The sequence below is a fragment of the Ciconia boyciana genome, chromosome 10, assembly GCF_034638445.1.
Source record: "Ciconia boyciana chromosome 10, ASM3463844v1, whole genome shotgun sequence".
Classification (NCBI taxonomy): domain Eukaryota; kingdom Metazoa; phylum Chordata; class Aves; order Ciconiiformes; family Ciconiidae; genus Ciconia; species Ciconia boyciana.
In genome coordinates, this window is record NC_132943.1 from 38,520,532 (window position 1) to 38,547,868 (window position 27,337).

The 27,337-nt window shown below is 42.7% G+C and overlaps 1 long non-coding RNA gene across 1 annotated transcript; it reads left to right on the forward strand.

Annotated features, from left to right (window-relative positions):
- On the forward strand, positions 1-27,211 carry LOC140657628 (uncharacterized). Its single transcript, XR_012044410.1, has 5 exons — positions 1-154; positions 351-819; positions 14,477-14,623; positions 21,731-21,910; positions 26,963-27,211. It is a non-coding gene; the product is annotated as an uncharacterized lncRNA (long non-coding RNA).
- The last annotated feature ends 126 nt before the right edge of the window (positions 27,212-27,337 follow it).

A 27,337-nucleotide genomic window follows, 5' to 3' on the forward strand; every position in this document is an offset into this window, starting at 1 on the left:
TCTTAAACCTTGCTCTCTGGATATGTTATTCTGCCACTCTGAACTCTCCCTTCCACTGATATTTCTTTAAAACGACACCTGTATGTGAGAAGAGGCGGTGCTGCTCCTACAAGCAAACACACAACCACAAATTCATAAAACTACCTGGTACCTGGTAAGCATCCTCATATCCAACTGCCTTAGAGGTGCAACTGAAGCTTGTAACTCCTGTCCCAGCCAGGTCCTTTTCTTTCCCATTATTTCATTTTTAAGGAATATAATAAATGATAAAAATGACTTCTCTGTTTTTAGTTTAGTCCTATCTATATGGCACCCCTGCTCCTTACTGCTAAGCCATTTCCATCTTGCAGGCTTCCTGTGCATGGCCATTGCGCAGTCAACTCCAACCGAAGCAAAGCAGACACCTAAAACTACCCCCTTACGCCACGGAAACTTAGTTGGAGGCTACCTGCTGTTTCTCCCAAGGATGCCAGAGAACCGGTTAGGAAAACCCCTTCATAACCCTGCAGGCAGCAAAACCCAGGGAAAACCAAGCTTGTGAACCACCAAAAGACACACAACATCTTCGCAAAGCTTCTGGGGAGAAACCACGGGGTTATTCCGGGAACAATGGCTGGCGCCAGGAATGGAAAATCCCTTGCTAGAGAGTTAAACTGTCTCCTTGCCTTCTGCTGCATGAACTGATGGCTCATCTCAGGCATCTCATCTCTGACTGCTTGCTTAACCAAGGCAGAAAGCTAAGAGGGGGTACCATTGCTGTGCCAGGTATTAAGGATATATTAAGTCAATACATTCGTCTTTGCGGTATTGCTTACCTGGGTAAGTGAAAAAACGTTATTACATTCCCACACGATATGTTACAGGCTGGTAAAGCGGCTTTGGGTTGTACGTTACCCACAAGTACAACGGTTCATTTCATGGCAAAAAGGTTGGATAAATTAAAGCCCTAAAAAAAATATCTTTTCTTGATACAAGTGTCGCTGATTTTCTTTGGCCTCCTTTGAGTTTTCTGGATGCTAAGCAGAATGAAAGCAAATACAAAATTGGAGTAACAGGGATCAAGCTCTAAGCTATATATGTGCAGATTTTTTTTTATATATGTACATATAAAGTTTGCAGTGTTTGCAAGTGAAGAGTTTCTGTTTTCAGTGGAAAAGTTAATAAATATTAGCTCAATGCCACTTTAAAGATGGGAGATGTAAGGCAATTCAAAGGTGGTATTTAGAAGTGGAAGGCAGATGAACTCTGGTGAAGACTACATCACATGCAGTAGATTTACGACCTCAAAAATGATAATTTTTTTTTCAAATTTATTTCTTTTGCGATGGTGTAGTATGATGAGAAATAGCTATCATAACAAAGCTACTAGCCTCAAAAGGAGGCAGTGCTGATTCAAAAGTCAGTAATATCACTTTACTGGGCATCCAAAGTGAAAAAATAGAAGCTGAAGCGAATAGTATTATTAGATATTACTGCCAGTTCATCAGCAATGGAACTGCCTGCATCTGAGGAAGGCATATGCTAACAAATTTCCCTATAAAGAGAAGACTTTTTTTTTTTCTAATTCTGTTTTTACAATATTTACAACCATTTTTAGTGAAAATTTTGACCAAATGGAAGTTTGTCCAAGCAGTAAACTTTTCACAGGCTACGATGAGCTATTGCCAGAGAAGATTGTCTCAAAATAAAGTATAATTGCATAATGAGAGAGCATTATATTGAAATGCAGTAAACTGGATACTTTTTTGGGTGGAGGTTAGCTTTCTGGTTGGCAAACTTAACCGATGTTCTCCCAGATGGACTGGCAGCCTGGAAATAGGTATTTCAGACAGTGGCTTCCCAGGTGTCAATTTAGGAACCTCAGTGTTCAGTGCTATTTATTAATTAACAGTTTGCTTAACAAAGAAAAAAGTTTGCCTTTTTAGCTTCAATGTGTTAAAAATACAAAGGCATCAGTTTGCTAAAATATTTATGTTAATTTTTTAATATAATTTGGCTTTTAGGAGGTATGTTAGCTTGTGCCAACATTGTGCTGTTAACTTGTGACTCCTAGCAGCTGTCCATAAAATACAGAACAGCTAATTCACTCTGAAGAGTTTCCTTTATCCATGCCACGCGTGGGGCTTTGTCACTTCACTGTAGGCAGCGGTGTTTTCTGCTCCGTCCACAAAAGCCGGTAAATAACAAGGTGGGAGGTTTTCCTGTACACTAATATATTTAGTCACAGAAGGATGTGTCCTCAGAGATGGCAGTCACGGCCAGCTCTGCCTCAAAGGAAGAGGTTAGGCTAGAGTCTCTTGAGCATGCTTTAAATTCTCAGTTAAATAGCAAATTGTTTCGAACGGTAAGGATTATTCAATGTGGGAAGTGCTTTCCATACCTCTGCAATACCAGAGCCATTGAAATGTTATTTTTCAATATTTCCAGGGTGTCTTAACAATTATGAGCACTTTTTTTTTTTTAAAATTGATGTTTTGCCTGTGGGTTTAGATGGCCGGTACTGTACATTTCCCCATTTTGCAAGCCTGTAAAACAGAGGAATATGGAAAACTCCTACTCTGGATTTACATTCTGGACCTCCAGGCTTGTGTCCTACAATGTCTTACTGTTTGCACCGTTCCCCAAGGATGGAACAAGCCCCGCTGACCTTACTGGGGATATTTGCCTGCGTAGCATCGTACGATGATGAGCAGCAAAACAGCCATCTCATCAGTAACCTGCAAACTCTTTGCACTGACTCCTGTGTCATAAAAATTCTTGTAAACCTAGATATTAAAAGTAGGAATCTTCCTGAAACGTAGGCTTTCTTTAGGTTACCTTTCTACCCTTTTTAATATGGCAACTTTAATATGCGCACCCTTTTCACAGTGAGAGACAAAGAATACGCCTGTTGATAATTCTATTTAAAAAAAAAAGAGAGAGAGAGAAATCAACTTGAAGCTGTCCTTACACCCAAAGTATCACAGCTAATTCAAGCTGTGCCCAAAGTGAAGCCAGGGCTGCAGCTGCTGGGACCAGTGTAACATTAAATGCCACCCGCTGTGGCCCATTACTGGCCCTCCCAGTAGTCAGGGAAAGAAAAAGAGTAATTAGAGGAGTTCGGTGAAATGTAGCTGGTATGGCATGGCTGGGTTTTCCCTACTGCAATAATATGTAACGTATCATCTTACCTTGGAATGGAATACACTGATTAGTTTCCGTTTGTTTGCTTTTCGATGGTGTGTTTGGGCCATGTGCTTTAATCAGTGGTAAAGGTCTGTAGGAATGAGAATCCTCTGGTAGAGGAATTGTAAATGTTTTATCGAGCTTGCAAATGTCGTTCCTGAAATTTACCCAGACATAAATGCCAGCTCTAGTCTCATAAAAAGGCAGCAGGTTTGGCTAACAGCTATGTAACTTCTTGATTTTTTTTATTTACTTCTGTAATTCTCACCTTCTGCGGTGAGAGCTGCATTCAGTGTTAAATGGTCTGTGTACGAGCACCGGAGCCAGGCAACCGTAACAGGGTGAATTGAAGATTTTGCTCAAATTTCTTGATGATGCTGATTTTTGTGACTGTGGCTATGAAGTTCTGAATATGCTGAGTTTGCACTTGGAAAATGGTACTTGTACCTTTTCAGGGTTTCGGGGCCAAATCTCTGCTTGGGGTAGGGGTCTGCAGGTTGGTAATGCAAGCAGAAGTTCTGGTTGGAGCGGAAGATATTTCCTAGGAGATACAGATCTCCCCGATTACCCTCAACTTCAGAGCACTGAAGAGCAGTTTCCTTCTGGCTCTTTAAAAAAGCTTCTCTATCTGCACTTCTCCAAGGGCAAATACTGATTTTTCAGTGAATGCCACACGAAACTGTAAGGTATACACTTAGCAGCTTTCAAACCCAGCTCTGCATTAACACATGCCAACAAAATCACAGTGCACTCCTGGTTTTAAGTTTTCACTGATCATTGGGGTGTTTTAGCTGGTGGTGGGACAGTGGATCTTTGTTTCCAGATGCTTTTTGAGTGGAAATCTTAGGGATAATGTAAAGTTTTCTGATAGGAATGTGTTGATGGTAGAGAATTATGCTGGAGGTTTTCACGTAGGAGTTTGCTGAGAGTAGAATATTTTTGTGGAGATTTTCATGCAGGAATTTGTTGGTTGTGTAGTCTTACTGTAAGAGGAATGATGAGTTTTAAGGTACAGGATGGAAAGAAGGATGTTAATTCAGTGTGAATTGATGAAAACTGGATGCTTTGTAAGCTGCAGCATGGAGGGCAATGTTGAGGTTGGCTGTGCAGTGAAACTGGTGCGGAAAGCTAACACAGAGTGGGCCAAGGAGGACTATGCCTAACTGATGTGTTTCCCAGCATCTCAGATGTTATAAGCTTGAACCTCAAAAAATTCAAGACAATAGGAAATAATTGTAGAAAAATCTGGTCTTGAGCTGTCGTTTCTATTGCTAAACAATAGCAAATTCTTTTCTCTCTCCAGAGAAAACTTGAGTAAAAGTGGATCCACAGGGATAGATAGTATTGAAATTGGTTAATTACCGTGAGGATTTATTAGGGGAAGGGATGGGCATCAACTTCTCTAACATGGCTGGTTTTGCAGCACCACAATTGGTACCAACACTGCATTCCAGAGGATGCAGTTTAAGGTTCTTTAAGGCTCTCATTACTCAGGTGGGTTTCAGACCAGGGTCTAAAGGAACAAAATAAATGCTGGGAGCTCTTATTATAATCACAGCTTAATTTAGAATTGCTTTCTATTTAATTTTGAAGTGGCACATCCTAGTGATATGATAAATACAGTGACAGCACTGTGGTAAAATATATTCATTTGTTGGAAAAAGTAAAGTTGAGGGTAAGGAGCCATGCAAAAACCAACGACAATGACTATCTTTGGTAAAATTAGAAAACTTTACTCTTGGTTCACAATTAAGTCTGTAAAGGCAAAAAAGTCTTTAGGCTTCCTGTAGGCTCTTTAAAATTCGGAGCAGAGTAGGAAATGGTAATGTGAGGAGGTTAAGAACGCCTTAGCTGTTTCATGGGTGAGTCTTGGTGCCTAGCACTGAGAATTTAATTTTATCTGTTTAATACAAAGCATCAGTAATACATTTGTTATTTAGTGAAAGAGAGGGGACAACACAAGGTCTCCAATTTTATCCAGTGTCACCTTGTTCACTTTTCTCAGGATGCCGAATGTCCATGCTACAGGCACTCTTCAGATCTTGAGCTACAAGGTGAATAAGTTTCATAAGAGCCAAGTAGACGACTTTCTGATTATATACATTCTTCTTCTATCTTCTTGATTACCATTGCCACTTGTTGACATTCTTGATATTCTGGAATAGTGGGGTTGAGTTTTCCAGTATGTTTTTCCCAGTACTTTTTTTTTTATGCTGTGCCCCATAATATGTGTTTGGGTTTGATTTTTCTTTTTTTAAATTAAGTTGGCCATAATGGGAATATTCAGACTCTTAGATGCACAGGAAGGACACAGGTTTCTCCTTTCATGACTCCCAGAAACATTCATGAATTCTGCCTACACAAAATTTGTCAGCAGGATACATAATAGAAATGCAACTTTTTAAACAAATTGAGTAATATATTGGTTAAGAATGCATATAAACTATTCATTCTGTTTGTAATCTCTTCGGGGGAGAAATAAGCACATAAAACAGAAGTGCATCATATTTTCCAAAGGCTTACGAGATGCTGTTTATCTTGCTTCTTTTAATTATATTTTGAAAGATTACTAAGGCCTTGATGTAACTTGTGCAGAGACTCTCCCTGACTCAAAGTGGTTTTGAAAATAGGTCGGTCTTTGGGGCTGTAGCATGTCAGGATGATAAGAGAGCACTTGTTAAGAAAACAAATCTACTTTTAGGCATGCAGATTAAAAATATGCTAACTATGCATTCCCACATGACCTCATTAAAAGTTCTGCCCTTTAGATACGAGGGGAAGACCGTGGGTTACGCTACAAATTAAAGGCTTAGTTGGGAGGCAAATTTCTCTTTTTCCCTGAACTTTCAAGGAGAATGCCTAGCTTTGTGTTTCCTTTTACATGTCTGAATGGCTGCCTGTTCCTACATGTGTGATTCATTCTCCGGAGAAGATGTCAGAACCATGTTATTTGACTAACTCGATGGGAGTGTGGCCAGATCATCTCGCTTGAGTCATCCAAACGGTAATATTTCATCAGGCAGACAGATCTCTGGCTCGTGACTTGCAGTGCTTGAAAGAGGTAGGGAAGGGAGAAGAAAGACCCAAGCTGAACGCTCTTCACCCCGTTGGCCCTGCTGGCACTGCTACGAGCAGCGCTCTGGGGAGGTTTTCCCTGCCTTTGCTGTTTGTCATGGAAAAAAAGTCACAATAGTGGTTTGTTCCAGCATGGAAAGGAGGAGTTTTTTGTAGTCTTGAAGAAACGTATTGGCTAACAGAATTGTTTCCTACCAAGCTTTAGCACTGTAAAATCACTGATACATTACTGATGGAGACAGAGCAAATCACAAAATATCCTTTCTGAAGTGAATTATGAGTCCAGTAGTGCGGATCAGTGTTTCAGAGCAACACTACGAAAATGTAGTTAAATGCCTTTTTCAATTTGAACTTTGTTTTTTAATTGTGTTGTTGTTGTTGTTACATTTGTGTTAGAAATGAGTTAACTTTTTAAATTTTACTTTCTTGGTTTCACTACAAAAGCAGGAGTTGACTGGAAGCCAAGGATTTCTGAGCAGTCCCATGAATTGGGAAATTCCAAACCCAAGAAGCTTCTCATTCTTAATTCCCTTCATTCTTTCAAAAATAATGCAGATATGTTCCCACTGGCAGCTTGTAAACAGTGCAGAAAACCCACTCTTGACTACCCAAATAGGATGACTTTAGAAATTTGGAGACACCTTGCCACACAAAGCATCTTTTTTCTTCCAGTGTGTTCTACTAGGTAGGCTCAGGGAGCTATCTGAAATGGCAGTTCTGACCTCTTTTATGCTTAATTATCCTCTTACTTAGCTTAGTAAGAGTGTTTAGGTGCTGGTGTCCAAACAGAGATGCAGGAACTATCCTTGTAGGGGCATGAGAAGATCTAGGATTATTTTGGCTTGCTTACCTGCAGGAGGTGGGGTATGTAAGGGACTAAGTGCCAGCACTTAGTTCATCTTCCAAGGGAGCGGAGCCTGCAAGAAACTAAGTGCCGCCCCATATTTTGGCTTTTTCTCACTCTCAGACACTTAGCTCCATTAGCTGCTGCGGTCTTACCACAGCCGAGCAGATGCAGAATTACAGTACAGAAACCTAACAGGGAAACAAACATTTGGCTAACCAGGACAATAGGGATTTTGTGAATTACTTTCTGGAAGAAGAGGCCGCTTGCTTGTTGTGCAACGCTTCCATCAGAAGTGGCACAGTTCCGCAAATCTGGCTGCAGCAGCTGCTCTGAAGCTGCTGGTGCTGGTGGTCTGCAGCCTGTGGATCGCTGGCTGGGCAGAGAGCAACAGCTCTGCCTTCCTGTCAGAGCAACTCTATTAGGAGCCCTTAATTGGCAGGCATTGGGCACAATGGGAAGGCTCTTGTAGGGGTGGCACGTTCAGACAGTGTGTATTTTCGGTATTCAAAAATACTCTGCATACTGCACCATGTCGTGTAGGGTACAATAACCCTGTGTAGAGCTTCACCTCTTCAAAACCTGACCTAGCAGGTGATGGGTTAAGAACTTACCAGCTGTTTGCCATGAGCTAATCCTTTGTGAAACTTTCGCTTATGGTTTTTGGGAGCTCCTACCAATTTCTGAAATGAATAGAAATGTAGAATAATTCAGATCTGAAGGGACCACTGGAAGTCATCTAAGTCTGGTTAGATCAGGCTGCTCAGGAGCTTGTCCACTGGAGTTTTGCACATCTCCAGGGATGGAGATTCTGCAGTCTGCTCCCATGTTTGATTGCCCTCATGGTGAAAATAGTTTTCCTTATATCTATTGTATATGTCGTTATCTGTGGTCTTCTGAGGCCTGCCAAAGGCTATATCTCATCCTAATGCTGCAGTTTAACTGGCTCTGTAACAAACAGTGAATGCAAAATACAGTTGTGAATATCTTTGTATAACAAGTGAAGTTGAAAGAAATACTTTCTTCCAGGCTAAGAGTCACATTGAAAAATTTTTTTTGAGTTTCTGACATGGCACGCAGACCCTGAAGCCCCCCTCCCCCCAAAAAACTGAAGCAAACATAAAACTGATTGATCTTCTAAAACAGTGGGGCAATGTGGTCCATCGCTATGATTTGATGTAAGCAATTACCTTCAGTGCGCTAGAGAGCTGTAAAAACAGCATGTGTGTTCCTCCTCCTGCTTTATCCTAAAATACAGCCTGAGATAACGGTGTGATGGCTTGAGGGCAAGAGCAGCTAATGGCGCTTTATTGTACGTTTCCCTTAGCGCTGAGAAATGACACGCGGCAGGAGAAGTTTGACACTGCGCAGTTGCTGAAGATCTACAGCTTTCCTTATTTATCCAGGCAAGAAAGTGGCATTTTTTTATATGACCGTTGTTTGGAATTCCAGCTATTTAAGCAGAGATAGAAGATACAATGGGCTCATTAATACTTTTAAGATAACTTAAATTAAGATGCAATTGTGCAGGCAAATAACAGGAACTAAAGAGGAAGGGGGGAAAAAAGTACTTGCAATCTTAGACTTCCCTCCAGCATTTCCCAGATGAATTCTGTATCAGGCTGCTGGAACAGCTTGACCCGTGAAGCAGGATACAGATACACACACAAAAAAGAAATATACTGAGCGCAGGCTACTCAGAAGTTTGCTTGAAATACTTAATTCTAAAAATCTGGTGTTAATGTTACAAATTTCCTTTACTTGTTTACCTATAGCTACATCTACAATTTAAGGTGATGGATAAAAATGAAGAGACTTAGGTATGAATACGTTACGATATTTAATTAATAAGTTTGTAGTAGCTTTAAATGTGAATATTTCCTGTACCTCCACAAACCCGATTCTCTCTCAAGTACTCTGTCTGCACGGGTGTGCTAATGCTCCAAACTTCCTTATTTATGGTTCTCCTAAATGTGGGAAAACAGATCTTCAGTTCCTGCCTACTATTAAAGTCAGAGCACTACAGCTTTACAGCTATTTCATCCCTTTCCGAGATGCCCCCTCTCTCTTTGTGGTGGGCTGTGGATCCCTTTCCCTGATGTTATTCTCACAACCCAGGAAATGTCCCTGCTTTCCTCTGCAAGCTTACGCTTTCCTGTTGCCCAAAAAGATGATGTAGGGAAACTTCCAGCCCCGCTGTAGTTTATCTATAGCCAACAGATGCTTAGGTCTGTGCGTATAAATGGTAATTTTCTTGTTTGTTCTAGCGCAAGATTGTTTCCTTAACTTGAAATAGCAGATACTTGCTCTATTTTCATTGAAATATTGAAAAAATTATTTGTTGGGGTTTGTTTTTTATTTTGTTTTTTTGGTAAAGTTCTTATTAGTCTGGTACATTTTTTGAAAGCTTGCATTAACTCTCCCCCCACCCTGCCCCCTTTTTTCTAATACTCAAACGCTAGTTGTCTTTTAGTCCTTGATACTATAGATTCTTTTGTATGAACTATATTTTCCCCAGCCTTTCAAGTCAACAGAACTGGATACATTAACCAAAACGTGAGTAGCAGGCTACCTGCTGACAAGTTGCAGGGCTTACATGGGAAACTTGCAGGGAAAGGATAGATATATGTTCTAATAGGATATATGTAGCTGCGACCTATAATCTGCCAGGTTGAATGCATAAGCCTAAAAAGGCTATAAGGAGTTCATGAGGCTTGGGATGTTTGCATGATTCAGGATGAGTTGTGGAGACTCATAAAGTGATGATGATGAGCACTTAGGTTCAGCAGCACATTGCATGCCTTTGTCGTGGTTTCTCTGCTCCTTGTTTGTAAAAGTCTCGCTTGCTTTTCCCATGGAGGTGGGGGAACAGCACTAGTTGCATGGGACACGACATCGGCATTGACTCAGGGTAGAGTTCATGGATGTTAATCTGTAGAAAGGGTGCAGAGCTTGAATGGTGGAGGATGGAGTGAAAGGGGACTGAAATGACCAGGGGACATGGAGGTGGCAGGGTCTATCACCAAGTGATGTTCACAGCCTGACTGTAAATGACCTCTGCACATCTCTGGCTTAGCAGATAGCCATGATTCTCACTGATAAAATGTGTCCGTCTCTCAACCAACTACTCTGTGAAAGATTTTCTAACTCCTCTATATCAGAGACTCAATAAGCTGTCTAACTGCTCCACTTCATCTGCACAAAGGCAGTTGGAGGCCATGTGAGGTGCATTAATCTCCATGGGAGGGAAGAAATAGCTGAAGTGTTGACCCGAACAGAGTTGCTTTCCTTCACCAAGGAAAGCTTTATGATCTCTCTTCCTTGGGAACTGGAAGCTGACTGTCAGCGACAGCACCCCTGCAGACGAGGAGTCGCAAGCTATGGGCCAGCCCTTGCCTTTTTCCTGCTCTTTTGCTATCAGAGTTGGAAGGACTGGTTCAAAGTGTCATCATACATCAACGGCAGCGGGGACTCGAAAGGGTGGATGTATATCTCTTCTTGACGTGACTCTCTTGGTTTAATTCCTATGCTGTGGAGGATGGCAGGAACTGCAGCTATGGGAGATGCAGCCATGCATCACCCCTATGTGAGCATCATGCCATGGCAGATACACGGCTGCAAGCTCCATCTCCTACAGTATTTCCCCCTTAGCAGGCAAGATTTACCCAATTGTACAAAAAGGAATCTCCATCGTCTTCCCTCCCTCCATCCCTCTTGCACGTCTTGACTGTCAGTGCCAGCTAGGGTGCTCACAGCCACTTCACGAGCAATTGCTGCCACCGTTACTGTTAAATAACTTGATTTTTTTTCATGCCTTTAAATGTGTCTTTTGTAAAAAGACTTCTGAGAACTCCTTAACACTTCTCAAAGCCTCTTCAGAACTAAAAAAGTGAGCTTTGGGAGCTGTTTTTTTCCTCCCCAATACAGTTAGCATTTCTGCCCACATTAGTCTCCCCCCAGCTTACTGAGTTTTAGGAAATATCAAACTCCTTTTAGAGGACAGGACAACAGATTTTATTTGCCCTGTGAACTTAAATGAGGAAAAGCAGAACAGCTCAGGAGGCTTCCCTGGGTGCTTCTTAAATTTTTTAATTACTGCTTAGCCCATACAAACCTTGCTGCTAGAGTACAAATATTTTGAGGGTTAGAAGCTGACAGTGGAAGATTAACTGCTCTGTTTGGAACAAGTGTGTTATTAAATACGGTTCAGATCTTGCAGATTTAATAACGCAGTTAATACCATAAAGATTATATGATCCCCATTTCAGTTCTGCAAGAAAAACTCTCTAGGAGCTCTCCCACTTCACTGTTGAATGCCGTGAGGAGGTGGGGATGGAGATTTATAGAGAGGAGGAGTGGAAGTTTGCAGGGCCCAGCTGGCAGATGGGGCTCCACCAGCTGTCACCACACGATGCTGATCCCAAGGAAAAGCTCAGAGGGAAGCTCTGGGCACCAACCAGAATAATGCGTGTCTGAGTCCGGTGAGAAGAGGGACGGGGTGACACTGGCACTTTCTTTGGCCAGAGCATGACCCTGTCCTCCCAAGGCAGTCGGAGTGCTGGCGCACGTGAAGGAACCAACTGGCATCTCCTTGCCATGGGCAAGGGCTGCACCTGCGTGGCAGGCAGTGCAACGGGAGAGCCTCTGCAAACAGAGGCAGTGGGTGCTGAGGACCTGACCTCGTGCTGTGCGTGTTTTCCAGGCTTTACACTGAACTGGCTCTGGTCTGCTCCTGCAGCCTAAGCTCACCTTGGTGACAGGACCAGATGAGCCAGTTTAGTTTCATCCTAGAGCAGTCTGGTCTGGGTGCCTTGAGGCCGCTCTGCAGTGTGCATCAAAGTGCAGAAGCTGGGGACAACCGGAGGGTTTGCTTCAAAAGTGGGAGCAAGAGAGGTGGTTGCTCTGTGAACGCCTCTTGGCATTGCTGCTCTGTCTCCTCTGGGTTTTTTAGCCTTATGTGCTGAGCTTCCCCACTCTCACGCTGCCTCTGTGTGCTACCATTTTTCTAAATCACCAGTGGAGAAAAGATGTTTGCATTGGTTTAATCCGTGCATGTAGAGGACGAAGCAAACCTCTTGTGCTCACAGTATGAAGGACTACATTTTACAAAATCTTGTGGCTTAGTTTTTTACTGTTCTTCTCTCAACCCTGGCGCTCCCTTATTTCCCCTTGCTCCTTGGCAGGCATTTGCACCACTTAGACATTACTGCAACGCACTTTCCAGAGGAGTCCCAAATGTGAAGCCGGTCCAGCAGGTCAAAGGCTGGTTTCAGGCAATCACTGATCTTACTAGCACTAACATGAAAAAAACAAGGTAAATTCACATTCCTGATCACATTTGCTCTTTAAGTATCTATCTGCTCTATGAGGGTAGGTGTGGGAGAGATGCAGAGAACATCGTTATGAGTCACTAGGAACTTTTTTCGTACAGATGAAGAGCGAAGAGGATGATGCTTGTTAAAATAAAATGCTGAGCTTTTTGTTACTGTTGCTCTATACATGTCACATTACCATGGGTCTCTGCAAATTTTACTCCCCAGTGTGCTTACTGATGTGATGCGCTTCGGATGCCCTTTTCACTCTATGTGCTTCACCCTATTTATGTGGTTCTCCCCTTCTTGCTGTGGTTTGAGGCTGTCTTCTCCTCCAGCAGGCTCCCTTGCCAGCTGACCACCACCAGCCAGGACCAGAGCGGTGTTTAAGTCAAATGGAAATTTACCTCTCCTGTTATTGCACTTGCCAGTGCTGTTTAAATATTTTATTCCAGCAGCTTTACTATTAGAAACAGCACGCTCTGCCAGTGGTATTTTGGGACCCAGGAAATTAGAAATTAACTGATTCAGTGTGTTACCTGCAACCACCTCCTCCTGCTCCCACCCTTCAGCTCTTGGCTAAGGGGGGACACTTGCAACTGTATCAGAGTTTTTTGCTGAGGGTTGAATCACAGAGAATATTCCCTTTTCTGTCTTGCGACATCTCAGTAAATTGTCTTCCTGATTTTTATTTCTAATATATTATTTATGCATGTGTAAGAAATAATTAAAATACCGACACTGCTCAGGTGCACTTCGTGTGTAAGGAAATGTAATAGTAAATATTTAATGTCGTTATTTAAAAACCAAATTCATGTTCGTGTAGCGCCATCTATCACCAAGCCTTCGTAGCTGCACATGACAATGCTGCATTTTATTTTTAGAGAAGTAACATAACTCTTGGCAGCACTTAAAAATTACTTCTTTAGGGGGGAGGAAAAAAAGAAAAGGGTTTCATAGCTCTTATTTTTCAGGGTGTTTGGTAATACTGCATCCTGCGTACACAGCCAGTCAGTGAGTTCAGCGAAGCTTATCTGTGCATGTACGTGGAGACCAGACTCAAATTGGGCTACGAGGGCTCAGCAAAGAAATCAGAAACTTATTTTGGCTTGCTCAGGGAGTGGGAACTCTCCACCTTTCCTTACCAATCTAAAGGTAGAGGTGGATGGAGTTGAGCAACACATATTGAGCTGCGTTCGTGACTTCAGTATAGTACCATCCATCCCTGTAACCACAGAATTAAAAAAAGACACTTTGGTGGCAGTGCAGCAAAGAATTTCCTGCTCCTTGTACCTTTTTGACCTACATGTCCAGTCCAAGCCTCAGGGTTGTTCTTATTTTTCCAAATTTTTATCCCAGTTGACTGCTGGATTCTGAGCACATGCCTGATGTTTCAAGGGGTGGTGGCCTCGTGTACGAGCACAGCCCGGTTCACAGCTCAGCGCTTGCCTGCCGGGCATGTGCCTCCTGCGTTTCAGGTGGCTCAGACTAATTCCCAATGGCATTCCAGAGGGGTTTTCCAAGCAGCTACCTGGGATGCTTGTTCTCTGCCAGGTTTTCATCCTTGCATGCTTAGTAAATGATTGGCATAGAGAAGTCATGGGTGATGTATTAACTCTCTGGTGTTAATAATTTGGTGAATACAATACCAGTGCCAAATATTTATATCCCACGGTGCTGCTGCTGGAACATTTTGAGCAAATCCTCCGCAATGTAAAAAATGTTTTCATGTTTTTTTCCAAAGTCTTCAAATAAAGTTTGCTTACTTCATCATTATCTGCCAGAAGCCATGTGAAATGGCAGTTGGATTGGCTTGAACTTGAAACTGAATCAAAACTGGTGATTTTATTTTTTTGTTTCCCACAAACTTAAAGAGGTAAAGAATTAGGTGAATCTAAGTAAAATGAAACAAAGTGGGCTGAAACCCCCATTCACAATAAGGAAGTTGAAAGGTGGGTTGCAGGAGCTGCTCAAGAGTGACCCTGTATCGAGAGCACAACTTCAATCACGTGTGTGTGTGTGCTTACAGCTTGGTAAGCCCCTAACATCACCGAGAGCATTTTCTGTTCTTCTCCTGCAGTGAAGCCCCAGGTATGTGAGAGCAGAGCAGCTCTGCTGCATGGCAGGGCACGGGGCTCGACACAGAGCACGCCTGGAAGAACTGCACCCCGCATGTTTTCTCCTGCCAGAGACTTTCATGCTGTAAGCTTTGCCTGTGACAAAGTTGGTAAGTCTGGCCTTAAGAACTTTATTTCAATTATCTGAGTAATTGTGGAAGGCCAGGAGAAGAAAGGGGCATCGATATCTGCTTAACAGCTGTTTGCTTATCAAGAACTGTGTGTATTTGCGTACGCATGCAACACAGGCTGGGAAGCAGGGAGGTTTCGGAGTATTCCCTGCTGTTACCTGGTGGTGGTTGTGTTGCTTAACTCATTTCCACGCAGCAAAAGAAATACAGAATGGGGTGGAGAAGCAGCAGGGGTTTTTAGTCTTATTGCAGCATCCCCACCGGCAGATCTGGCCACACTGACTGAAGATAGCCCCTTGCATCATCTTTAGAGCTAATTCCCTCTGCTAGAGTGCTTGGGGAAGTGCGAGAGGATGCGTGAGCTGCCTGACAGAGCTCCTCCATGGAGCCAGCTCCAGCTCCAGAGGTGGGGAACCTGCCTCAGAGGGATCTCTCTGAGCTGTTTCTTTCCTCTGTTTCTTCTTGCCCTTTCTCCCACTTTGGTGGAGAACCATGTCCTTGGAGCTAGGAGACAGGCAGCCATGGGCAGAGCTGCCCGCTTTGCCTGTGCAGGGCACAGAAGTGTCTGAATCGCTGGGAACAGCCTTCTCCGGCAGAGCCAAAGCCTGTCCCAGGTGTGGCCAGGGAAGGGTCACGTTGCGAGAAAAGGCAGCAAAGCTTTTAAAACCCATCCATATGAGGCAAGTGCTAAATATGTCACACATCTCCCGGACAAGCAACGCTTTTAAACACATGCTGACTTTAAGCAGGTTAATGACACGCTCCCTGATGCGCATGGCAGAGTAGAAATGCGCTTCCATGCATAAATATAGCTAAGTCTGCCCTTGAATGCTTCTCTCAGCGAGTTCTATAGATATTACTGGAAGGCCCACAGATAGCATGATGTCATTGGCAAACAAGAACCAGAAGAGAAAAAAAGATAATAATGACAGTTCTCCCCGGCAGTGAATGAATAACATGGGCTTTACTACCACAGGCTCCCTTTTTTCCTGTCCAGCTGATCGCACCATTAAATATGACAAGGGATTTCTTAGCTTTGCTGGTGAGGGATGGTCCTGAGCAGCGCTGGAGGCTCTTGCAGTGATTTGGGCACTCGCTGCGGTCCTGCCTGTTGGCAGAGGCCAGCACAGATCTCGGTGCTGCCCGGCTGCTGGCTTGCAGCCACTCACCGGTTTTGGGCTCCTCTCCCAGAGCTGTAGAGGAGGCTGTGATTTCTTTCTCCCTGGAAAAGGGCTTTTCAACACCTGAGAACAGAATTATAATCCAGGCATCCATAGTTTAAAAGACTAAAATAAATCCCCACATCACCAAAAAGTGTACTGTTCTGGGTTTAATGAAGATTTCTTCCCCCCTGCCCCATAAAGTGGGTGCTATACAGTTTAAATTATGTATAGCTCTATTACAGAATAATCAGTGCTAACTACATATGCATAAACAGAGCACAATAAATTATGTATCTGCCCTTAATATTTCATGAATAAGAGGCATGACATGTATTGATTTCATTTAGACCCAAGTTCAAGAGAGCATTTAAACATATTTCTATTTTTAAATCCAGAAATCATCATAATGGGACTGTTCAGGTGCTTTCAGTTAGATATGTACTTAACAACCTTGCTGAATTTGAGCCATAATGATAATCAGATTAATATTTTGAACCAGTGCCCGAGGAAGCCAATGGGAGCCATTTAATCAAATTTACTAGGCTCTTGGAGTAGGATCCATTTTTTAATATATGGCTGTGCATATATATATATTTAATGAAGGAAATTCAAGGTAGAGCTCCACTGAGAAATCAGTCTGTCTGAGCCTGGAGTCATCTTACATCATCACGGATTTCAGCAGCAATCTGAGAAATGAAAGCAAGCTATCTCAAAATGCCACCGGCAGCCGATTACTCATTCCTCTATTGCCCCGGACACGCCATGCTGAAGGCTGAACGCTCCCCCTGCCCGCATGAGTGAGGCAGCATCCTTTGGGTAACAGGAACTCATTTTTACCTAATGAAATGATACGGAATTTTTTCTGTCCTGCAAGATATGGGGAAAATAAGTTTTTATAGGAGAAAATGTTCAAAAGCACTTCCATGACACAAGAACTTAAATCTCACTGGCAGACTCAAGGCTCTGACCGAATAGGGGGGATGGCTTAGCCTGGACCAGCTGGTACGATTAGGGCTTTGAGCTGTTTCCCTGTGCAGATGTCCACGCTGCATGTGAATTAGCTCAAGCACCGTAACGGTTTACATTTTGGGAATTTTTCTTATCCTGAATCTGCAGGTTTCAACTACATGCTTCGTCTTCTCTAAGACAACTGTTGAGATACCTTTATGTCTTTAATGGAGAGGTCGAAAAGGATCAATAAGTCTGATCAAGAAAGCAGTTGCATTAAATAGGTCATTTAATTTGGCCCTGACGGTAACACTAAGGAAGCTGTACTTTCTAGAATGAATCTGCCATACAAAGATTAGCACACACCTTACTTTCTTGTTTTTGTAGAAAAAATTCAGGTCACGACCCCTGTGACTCTGCTTTGAGCCTTACTTTTCTTCCCCAGGACATATCCAAAATTTCACTCTGGAGAATGTGGCTACAGCAATATCATCATCTATAGGAAAACATAAAAGAAGTCCAGGCTGCAGAAGGCTGCCGCTCCGCACAGAGCCCTCAGCAGCCAAAGAGGCACCTCGTGGCCACGTGCTGCTTGCTGGGAGGACACGGCTCTTCCTTGCATGCCGTGCACAAAGGCTCGTTCCTTTGTGCAGGGAAGGACCAAACAGGGAACATACAGGCATAACCTAAAAGCTCAGTGAACCGACTTCCACTAAAGAACCTTTTCCTTTCTCTCCCTTTTTTCCTCTCTCTCTCCAGGACATAGGCAACGCTGGTGGTTTTATCGTTAATATTTCCAATCTACAGGATGGCTGTGCTTTTTGCTTTAGCTTTTTGTGGGCGAGTAATAATAATGGTTAATGTTTCCCTCTGAAAGCATCCTACGTGAACTGGCTCTTACAAAAGTAAATTAACTAGCCTGTATTTTATTGCTTTATTGTTATTACCATTATTTATTAATAGCAAGCTGTATTGGGCTTTTGTTTATTTTTAAAACCCAGTGTTCATAGTTGAGTCTGTATGTTGGCTCACATGTTAATATGGATGCAAATATTGAGCCTTTCTGGGTAAACCATCACCTCTAATGGATCTTTAGTATTGCTGTGCTTTGCTTCCACAAGTTTTTTTTGCAGGGAACCGAGACAATCAGTCCAGACCTTATCTACAGTGCTAAAGTTTAGGAGTTTATTTGTTTTTCTGGCTGCTGTTAGAACCAAGTTATTTTGGGGTGGTTCGTTGTGTGTTAGGAAAAAAGTAATTTTCAAATTGTGGCCATCAAATTCTGAACTTCTGATGGGTCCCAAGCCCTCTGCCTCGAAAATTCTGCCTTTGTATTGTTCAGCTATAACTTCTGAGATCCAAAAATAATCCATCTACTGAGACGAAATGGTTTTTAGTTGGATGGGACATATTAATGTGATTTAAATGGTGATATGGCAATGTTTAATCTATTTCCTCTTCTGTATTCTTTTTGTTGCCTAAGAAAACCCAGAGAGTGCTATTTATCATCTCATCTGGAAAGGGAAGAAAGCTAAAGTTAATTATTTTTCACTTACCTGGAAGGGTTTAGAATTTGGGGAGTTCACTGAGTAGCAAACATTTAGTAGGTCCCCATATAAAGCAACAACTTTCTTTAATTCATTCTGTAGATTAAAAAATTTTGGTTTAGATTTTAAGGATTCATTTCATATGTCGGTAGCTGTCAGACATCCTGCAGGAGAAAATCTCAGAAGACATCCATTTGTAGATACAGTCCTATTTACATGGGGCAAAATACAAAGGCCTGTAAGCAAGCCAATATTTAATTGTATGATATAATGGCATCAAAATTTAGTTATAGCTCCCTTTCATAAAATAAATTTGGAGTCTTATATGATAATTCTAAAATTAGATCACATTACACTTTATGGCTGTCAGTCACTTTGTGAGATGAGTCAAGAGCCTTGCACGTTTACTGCAGCAATGCCCTTTTATCTCTGCTCTGAGGTTATTAGTTGAAAGGACTTTTTGAGAAATGGCTAAACTTGATGCATTGTTTAAATCACAATTTTTTTACAGTCTCCCTTCTAACAGAAGAATTGCCGCGGCTGTTTCAGACCAGCAGATAGACAGTATAATGAAAAGTACTAAATGGTTAGGGAAAGAGTATGAGAAGCAGAGAGAGCTTATAGAGGTCTGGCTTGTGGTACCCCCTTGCAGCAGCTGCCTGCTCGGAGATGCCTGGGGGTGAGATGTCTGACCCCCTGCCTTCAGTAGCTGCCGATGGACCGATCCTCCATGAATGTATCTCTACCTTCTTTGAGCCCTTGTGGGTTTTTCACCTTCACAGAGTCCTCTGTCAGTGAATTCTGCAAATCAGCTGCATCTGTCCCCATAAAGATGTCACCTGCTAGGCAGAGAATAGCCTGAGGCTAATGTCCCTGGTAGATCCTGTGTAAATCCTGACTGAAAGCAGGGAGAGCTGCCCAGTCATTGATGATAACGCCAGTTCCTAAATTTGGGCTTAAGACTCGAGCTTTAGGCGTCAATAACGGGAAGCTTTTGTGATTTCCACAGCAAGAATTAACTATGAATTTCATGGCTGAGAAGGTGCGAGAAACAAAAATTAATTCTAGTGAGCAGTAAAATACGTGATCTTATGGCATTGGGTTGGAAACCTCTCTGGTTCTGCATCTGTTACCAAGTTCCTGTGCAGCCCTGACGTGCCCACCCAAGTCCATCTGAAAAGGAGATAGAAATGTTACTATTGACCTAAAAATGACAGAGCTCCCAGCAGGTGGGCACAGGCTACCTGGCACACTTCAATGTCTTTGTCCTCATGGCAGCTTTGGAGGACAAGACAGTGGCTTGGTGACCCTCGCTTCCAGCCTGGCATCTCAACTACTGAGTTGCTGTGTATCTCCAGCCAGCCCTTTCCTACGTCACGAGTGTGGCGTGAGGCTTAATTCATAAATGTCTGTAAATGTTTTAAGAAAAACAGACTGAAGGTGATGTTAGAAGAGAAGCGCATTAGCCTGTTGGGCAGCAGCAGCTGGAATATCTCAGTGCTGCAGTTGTATTTGATGGTGCATGTACTTTGCTTCAGGAATGCTGCCAAATGGCATTTTATTCCTACCTCAGAGCTCTATGCAGATGAAAAAAGTTAATTTCCATGCTCTTTTGGCCAAAAAGTGCCTGCAGGTCTTTATACAGTTTGACCAGGCTGGGACCAAGGCCTGGTGTGGAGCAAAAAGCCCCGTCGGGGCTGATGTTGTTCATGCTCTGAAGCAGGGCTTTACCAAGTGGCTCTGACAAGAGTGAAGGTAGAAGTGGTCCTTCCCCAGCCAACTGTCCCAGGACTAAATGACGGAATTTCAGTCTGACCCCCACCCTCCAGCCCCAGGAAGGGGTTCTCTTAAATGCTTGTTTATGTAACAGAGAGGGGATTTTTAACTCTTCCTCATGATTCCTCTTTAGCCTCCATGTCAGGTGTGGCAGTTCTACCACCAGCTCTGGTTGGATCAGGATTTTCTCCTATTTTGAGTGTTAGTAAAACTTTCCTGTCCGTATTTCTTTAACCTTGCTGATGCTCTTCCACTTTCCTTTCCCCAGCAAATGGAAGGCCACAAATTCCCAGCCCTGCAGATCCTTTTTCTAGGTTTGTTTCTCAGTCACGGTGAGCGTAGACCCGTTGTCCTAAGCTCACCTGCTGATTTTGACCTCTTTTGGGGTTGGAGCCCACTGAAGGCCATAGAGGTTTTCCCAGCATGGTTGACACACCCAGCTTCAAAGTATTACCTTCCTCCTGAATTGCCACTGCATATTCCTGCAGGATAACTTGCCCTTGCCACATCATTTGGACTGCCCAGCTGAGGTGACTGTTGCTTAGCTACAAGACTCTATAATAAGAGCCCGAGCCGTAGCAGAGCGGGCACTGAAGCATTTCAAATACGACAAGACCCAAAGGATGCTCATCAATGTATGTGCAGGAATATTACAGGTCCCGAATGCTGAGGTTTTAGCGACCATGACTGTTAGCTTTTAGCTTACACGGCTCTGGTTGTCACTAGCTCGGCTTTTGCTGGAGCTGGGTTGTTCACAGACTGTGGCCAGAGACACTGATTTTAAGGAATGTGTGTGTTTGGGGGGAAATTATTGAATGAAGGTCCTTGCAAGAGGGAAATGGGGTAGGAGAGGAGCTCCTTGGGGGTTTCTGAGAGGAAAAACTCTGATTGCCAGAGTTAAGCCCTGGTTACTGGAGTCAGGTTATGTGATGCATTATCAATGTGAACTGCAGAACCGGCCATACATGTTGTGTAAGTATTGATCTGTGTCCGCAACGTGACGCCTTTCAGCTTTTCCCTGCTGGTTTGCATAGATGACTTGTTTTATACCTCTACAAACTGCGATTGCATTTTTGCACTCTCATGAAAATTAATGCCACCAATTGCCCAGGACACATCTTTGGTTCCCACAGCAGCTACATGTGAAAAACGACAGCGTTGTGCTTCCAGCAACATTAATTAACAGTCTGGAGGTGAGTGCTCAGCTCGACAGCTGAATTTAATAGCAGTTGATCTGAACGCAGGAGAAGGTTTCTCTGAACCTCCAGCAGAATCTGGTAGGACTCACGCTTCACCTCTGTGGTGACTGTGGCTGGGGTTTGTGTGGAAAGGTAGCCTGGGGAAAGCTTTTCTTGAGGTTCAGCTGCTTTCAGTGTGAGTCAGCAATAGGAAATAAAGATAAGAGCCGGCAGCTTGACAGTGCTGGACCATCCCCAGAGCGAGGCCACAAGAGGCTGGAGTGGCTTCATGCTCAAGGAGCTTCCTTGAGTAACTGGCCACGTTGGTCTGTAGCTGGAAAGCAACCAAGTCCCTGCCCACACCTCCAGTGTGATGCCAGACCAAGGGGACCTACGGGAAGGGCAAGGATTGCAGTTTTGGCTTTTATTTATCTTCTGTGTCTCCAAACATTGCTCTTGGTGTTTGCATTACAGATGTGAGCCTGGGGAGATGCCGCAGTTGACCACAGAATGGGCAAAGTCTGTTTTCTCTGTTTTATGGCAAGGAAACAACATGAATGAAACCTGGTCAGTTAAGAAGAGAGGAGTTCACTATAAAATACTGTGCACTGGATTTCTGGTTCATATACAGTGACACAGCCCTACTGAGAAAAGGTACACCGAGGGTGACCTCACATTGTTGTTATTTCTTGTTCTTAGCAGCTATTTAACTTAACCATCTATGTAAGCAGCGAGGAACAAACCTCCCCTGTGAATGTGTTAGTGCTTTTTGATCCCCAAATACAAAAACAAGAAAAGCTCTCAGTGACACACACGGTGATGTGCCTAATCTTTGTAGAGCTCCCTCTAGAACAACAGGGCAAAACCCAAAAACTTGTAATCAAGTGGGACAGCTTTGTGTTGTTGCCTAATAAGAGACTGCATTAATGTATGGGAATTCAGCTCATGGGGATTTGTGCCATGTGTATGTATAATTTATGGGGTTGTTCTAACATCAACACAAAAGCCAAAGTTTGAAAATAGCCTGGATCACTGCCCAGGTTGTTTTACTTTGTTTCCTGTGTATTCACTTGCCTGTCACTTCTAAACCTGTTCTGCCTCTCCCGTAGCAGTGGAGCTGTGCCTGGGTAAACGCATTATATGTATACTAGCTAAATATTAGTTTTATAATGCATATCCATTGCTGGCTCCCAGGGTATCGCTAGAAGCAAGTTATTCTTCTGTGTTGTCTGTTGATCATTCCTTTTCGCCTTTTATCCTTGTTGTTGTTCTTTTTCCTGTCTCTTGCAGAAAGTGATGCCAGGCCATTAGGAAACTGAATTATTAAACCTTCCTATTGATTTTTCTTGACCATATAGCTGACATTGTCATGTAAGGACCCTTGCCTTGAGCTATGCGGAAGGGGTTTTGATAAGCACTTGACAGCTCTTCTCGCTCCTTTGCTTCATTACCTTCCCTCTCTTTACTACCCCATCATTTCCAAGAGGAGGAGATTCTGAAAACCGTTACGTGGAGTAATTTCATTTCACTGGCAAGCTCCCTTTGCTAGCAGCCACACAAACGATGGGATTTTTCTTTCTTTTCGCTCCGGAGGTACACAAACAGATCAGCCCATGTGCTAACAGCCTCGGCGCTGACACCACGGTATCCATGGCAATGCACCAGCCTGTGCAAGCATCTGCAGACACTTCGAAAATCAGAAATCCCGACTGATGGCAAGGAGTTGCTTCAGACAATGGGTGTTTACAGGTGTCGCAACCACCTGAAATGCTTCTCTCTCCACCCAGCAGCTCCTTGATTATGAAGTGCTTTACATTTGTCTTGCATCTCCTTTGTCAGTATACAAGATTCAAGGCAGAATTAATCTGTGTTTTGATTTTTTTTTTTCCCCGTTTAGATCACTGGCTGAGGTACTTTATGGGAATGAGCACCCCAAGCTGCACTGTTGATTTTCCTCTTTGAAGTGGGTTGGAGTACAGGTTCTTCGAATGATAAAATAAAGTCGTAATTGAAAAAGAAGTGGCTTACGTCAACCCAACTAACAGATGTAGTTGTGTGACTGCTAGGCTGAATAGTGATTTGCCCCATTGCGTTGCATGAACTACTGCTTTCCTACAGTGACGACAGATTTAAAAAGATCTGATCAACCATTTTTTTGAAATATTTTTACATAAGTTCATCCGCCTGCTGGCATGGCAGAGACTATGCTACTGTGTTTACAGCTGCTAGTCTTCGCCGATCCCACAGGTTCTTCAGCTCTGCTTTCAGGAGATAACATTCAGGCACTCAGGCTGCATTTCTGAAGCTGGTTGCAGCAAATGTATCAATTCATTAAACCAGGCGCTTACACGCGAAAACATCTGTAATTCAGATTGGGTAATTGCACGTGGAGTACTGATTTGTGCAGCTGGATAACTGTGGGCAAATACATGGGCATAAGCTAGCATGAATTTACAGATGGCATGTATGTGCTACCCCTCAGGACTCCAGCCCTCATCTTTCATGTACAAAGCAGACCATTAGAGTCACGTGCTGATGATGACCCTGGAAGAGGAGCAGGTTTATAACATAAACAGGTAGTCTTCAGGCATTCAGGACCACCTTCCTCAGGCTGGGGAATTATTTCTGCCACACTAAGATGTGATGGGTTGCTCATCGATCAGGCTGAGGCCATTCTCAAACCTAGACGGGACCACTGTATTTGTTGTTTGCACAAAAGCCGAGTATGAGGCTGAGTTTGAAGCTTGGTCATGGGAAAGAGCCCAAGCACATTGATACTTAACCTCAAGTTTTGGTGAGAAAATAGCTCCTCATTCTGTCTGCAATGTCTTCCCTCTCTTAGCAAATAAGAGTAGTGTTTTATTCACAGAAAGGGGAAAATTACAAAGCCCCAAAACCAAAATGAATTATGTTGCCCTGTATTGTGGTGTTAACTTGATTAGGCTAATCTGTTTTCAGCTGATAATTTAAGCTTCAGGCTTGGAAAATGCAGTAACATTTACATGTTTGAACATAAGAGGAGCATATTAAAAAGTAAAAAGCCTTATCAAAATTCCACATTAATAAAACAAGCTATCAGTGCATCAGAGAACTGAAGAGCTTCCATGTACAAGCATGCAAGCACTGTAATAGATTCCTTCTAAGGACTTTAATCCTCAGTAGCTACTGTTGGAAACATTCAGACTTTCCCCTAAAACAGGAAATTAAATCTCAAAAATAGTATATCCCTCATGTTCTGATGGGTTTGACTATTCAGTAACTTATACTTCATATTTATTTTGAAAAGCAATTTTTTCATATAATTTTGCTACAGATGCAATGTGTAAAGAGATTTCACTACTTAAACCTTAACGTGTGTTCTGTTCATCTTCTGTTCAACCTTGTAGGTAGGCAGTGGATGTTTGTTTTTTATTTATTTCATTAGAAGACCTAGTAAGACTGAATGGTGCAGTAGTTTTATTCCCACAGCTTTCAGGACAGATAAAGAAGGCAGTAGTTGTACTGGTGAGAAGCTAGAGATGGCAGAACAAACAAACCAAGCTCACAAACTTGTATTTATTACTTCTCGGAAATCATCACTCACTGTTATAACTTGAAAATGTTAAGAGCAACAAAACTTATTTTCCTAGAGAGGTTTGTTTTTTTTTTCTTTTTGTGGAGATTGGAACCTAATAGCTGAACTGTTCCTCTATACCCCAGAAAATGGGTTAAAGCAGTGAAAATTGGTTTAGGCTAAGAACTTTCTACAGCTGAATCCTGCAGGGATCAGTACTCCCCTTGCTTCCTTTTGAATATGTTTACAAAACCTCCTGTGAGATGTCCCTAACATGACAAGTCTGACATCCAGCTTTTTTCTCTTCATCAAAGGAACCAGCCCCATAACCAAGATGTCACAAAACCTCAAGAGCTCAGAGGAAAAGTAGCCAGGTTAGGTAAATGACAGGGGAAGAAGGAAGCTCTGCACATAACCGCATACTCTGTAAGGGACGTTGACTGTCCATGTTTCACTTTGGCATGTTATCTGGGGACCCTTTGCTTTCAATCACAGCAGTGAGAACCGTGACATCCGCTGGAGTGCATTCTCTACTGCAATTCTTGTCTCCTTGTGTCCCCAAGAGCAGGTGGCACCAGTATTTTGTACCCTCTCTCTCTGCTTTCAAATTATTCTACTCATGCAGAGGCTGGCTTTTGACATCAAAAGCATTTAGTAAATTAGAGTGTAGCTCCCTGAAGCTAATTCTTCCATCATAATTCACATGGGTACCTACGGTCCCTTGGACAAAAAGACCAAAGATAACTCAGGTCTACAAAGGCAGTATTGCTCTGGTACAAGTCCTTCCACTGTGGCTAGATCTTACCTTTGCTTAAAGCTTTCCTGTAGCAACCTGAGGCATACATTTACAAACAGGTAATATCTCCAAATAATCCTTAAAAGGTAAATGTTATCAAATGGGAGACAGGCAGAAAAAAGAAGGCTTTTACATGGGAATGTTACTATATGAGCTGATGAGATACAGTTGATATCTTGTCCAAAACAGAAACAAATTGAACATAGTTTGTTATGCAAAGCCAGGGATAAGTACATACTATCTTCAGTGGAAGCTTTTATTTGGCTTAGTGGTTGATAATCATTTGAAGGAGCTTTTCAGCTCCCCTTTCTTCCCCATTGCCTCCGTTGGGCACTAGAGGGACCCTAGAGTTTTCCAACCGATAGAAACATCTCAGCAATGCCGGGGCAGGAGGGCTGCCTTTCCCGGTCACCTTAGCCCAGGTGTTTCCAAGGGAAAGGAGGCAAAAAACTGCTCAACCGGTTGTTGGACATGCCCAGAGACTGCAAATATGGCACCGGGGACAGTGTGTATAAGGGCCATAGCCATACTTTCCACTGCTTCATCATCCTCGTTGGTGCTCGCAGCTCTTCCCATCATGAATAAATAAGAGCTGGCTTTGCCTTGACTGCTCTGTTCGCTCAGCTAATGCTGTGACATTGGCACCGCGGCTTGAGTCACGCTGTTTTTGAGAAATTAAATGTTTCCTTCCCCAGTCTGAAGTGAAGCCAAATACCTAAGTTGCCAACAATTGCAGCTCAATACACTGTCAGAAGAGCAGCAGTGGTTTGTTATTACAGTGATATAGTAAGAGAAGAATATGTATTCACACAAGTCCATTTTCAAACAGCATTTCCCAGCCACTGTTTCAAATGAATCTGTTCTAAAAAGGGCTATAGACAATGTCACTCCTTTCTCTTTTAGCAGGCAGGCAGTAATCCTCTGTGTTTAACTTACCAGACCGCCATATAGAGATCCATAATGCAGCACGTCAAAGCTTTACTATAAAGCTCATCGTTTGTGAGGTTATGTAAAAATCTATTTTTCCTTTGTAGAAAAAATCTTTCCCCGCTATCTCTTAGTGAGATGATGTTTTTTGATGTCTGCATGAATATTTCTAATAAAAATATGTGCCTGCATTTTAATATCTCTAACAGAAATTATAAGAATTTTTCCTGTCTTAAAACATCTAGTGTCAACACTGTTGCTGAATACTTAATGTAAAGTATAATGTAATTTGACTAGATAATTATCTCAGGGAAAATGGCGAATGCCACGTTGTTTTTTTCTGTGTTTACTTTTCATCACCTTTGATGATTGTTCAAAGGAGAGCTGCAAGTGAATGACTAACTTCCAGCATTCACCTTCTCTCCTGCAGGCTGCTGCTGAAAACAGACAGGCTGCTACCGTACTGCATCTGAGCTAGAGGCATCGATTCCTCCACGGCACATGGAATATTCTGAGTGTTTCTCCCGGGAGTTATATCACCCCTCTGATCTCTAGGAACGTTTATGGCCAGTGCACAGTCTATTTATTGTACATGGTGTCATTCCATTAAGACCTCTCTTCCACGATGCCCGTCGCAGTATTTGTTTCCCACAAAAGCATAAGCTGTCCCTTCCCCTTTTTTGTTTTATATTGTAGGCTTTAAATAAATCTAATTTCCATTTGGATGAAGTGTAACTGTTTCTCCTTCATCAAGTCAGCTGCTCGTTCCCTCTCAGGGCTCCTTCTGATTAGGCTTTATTTAAGC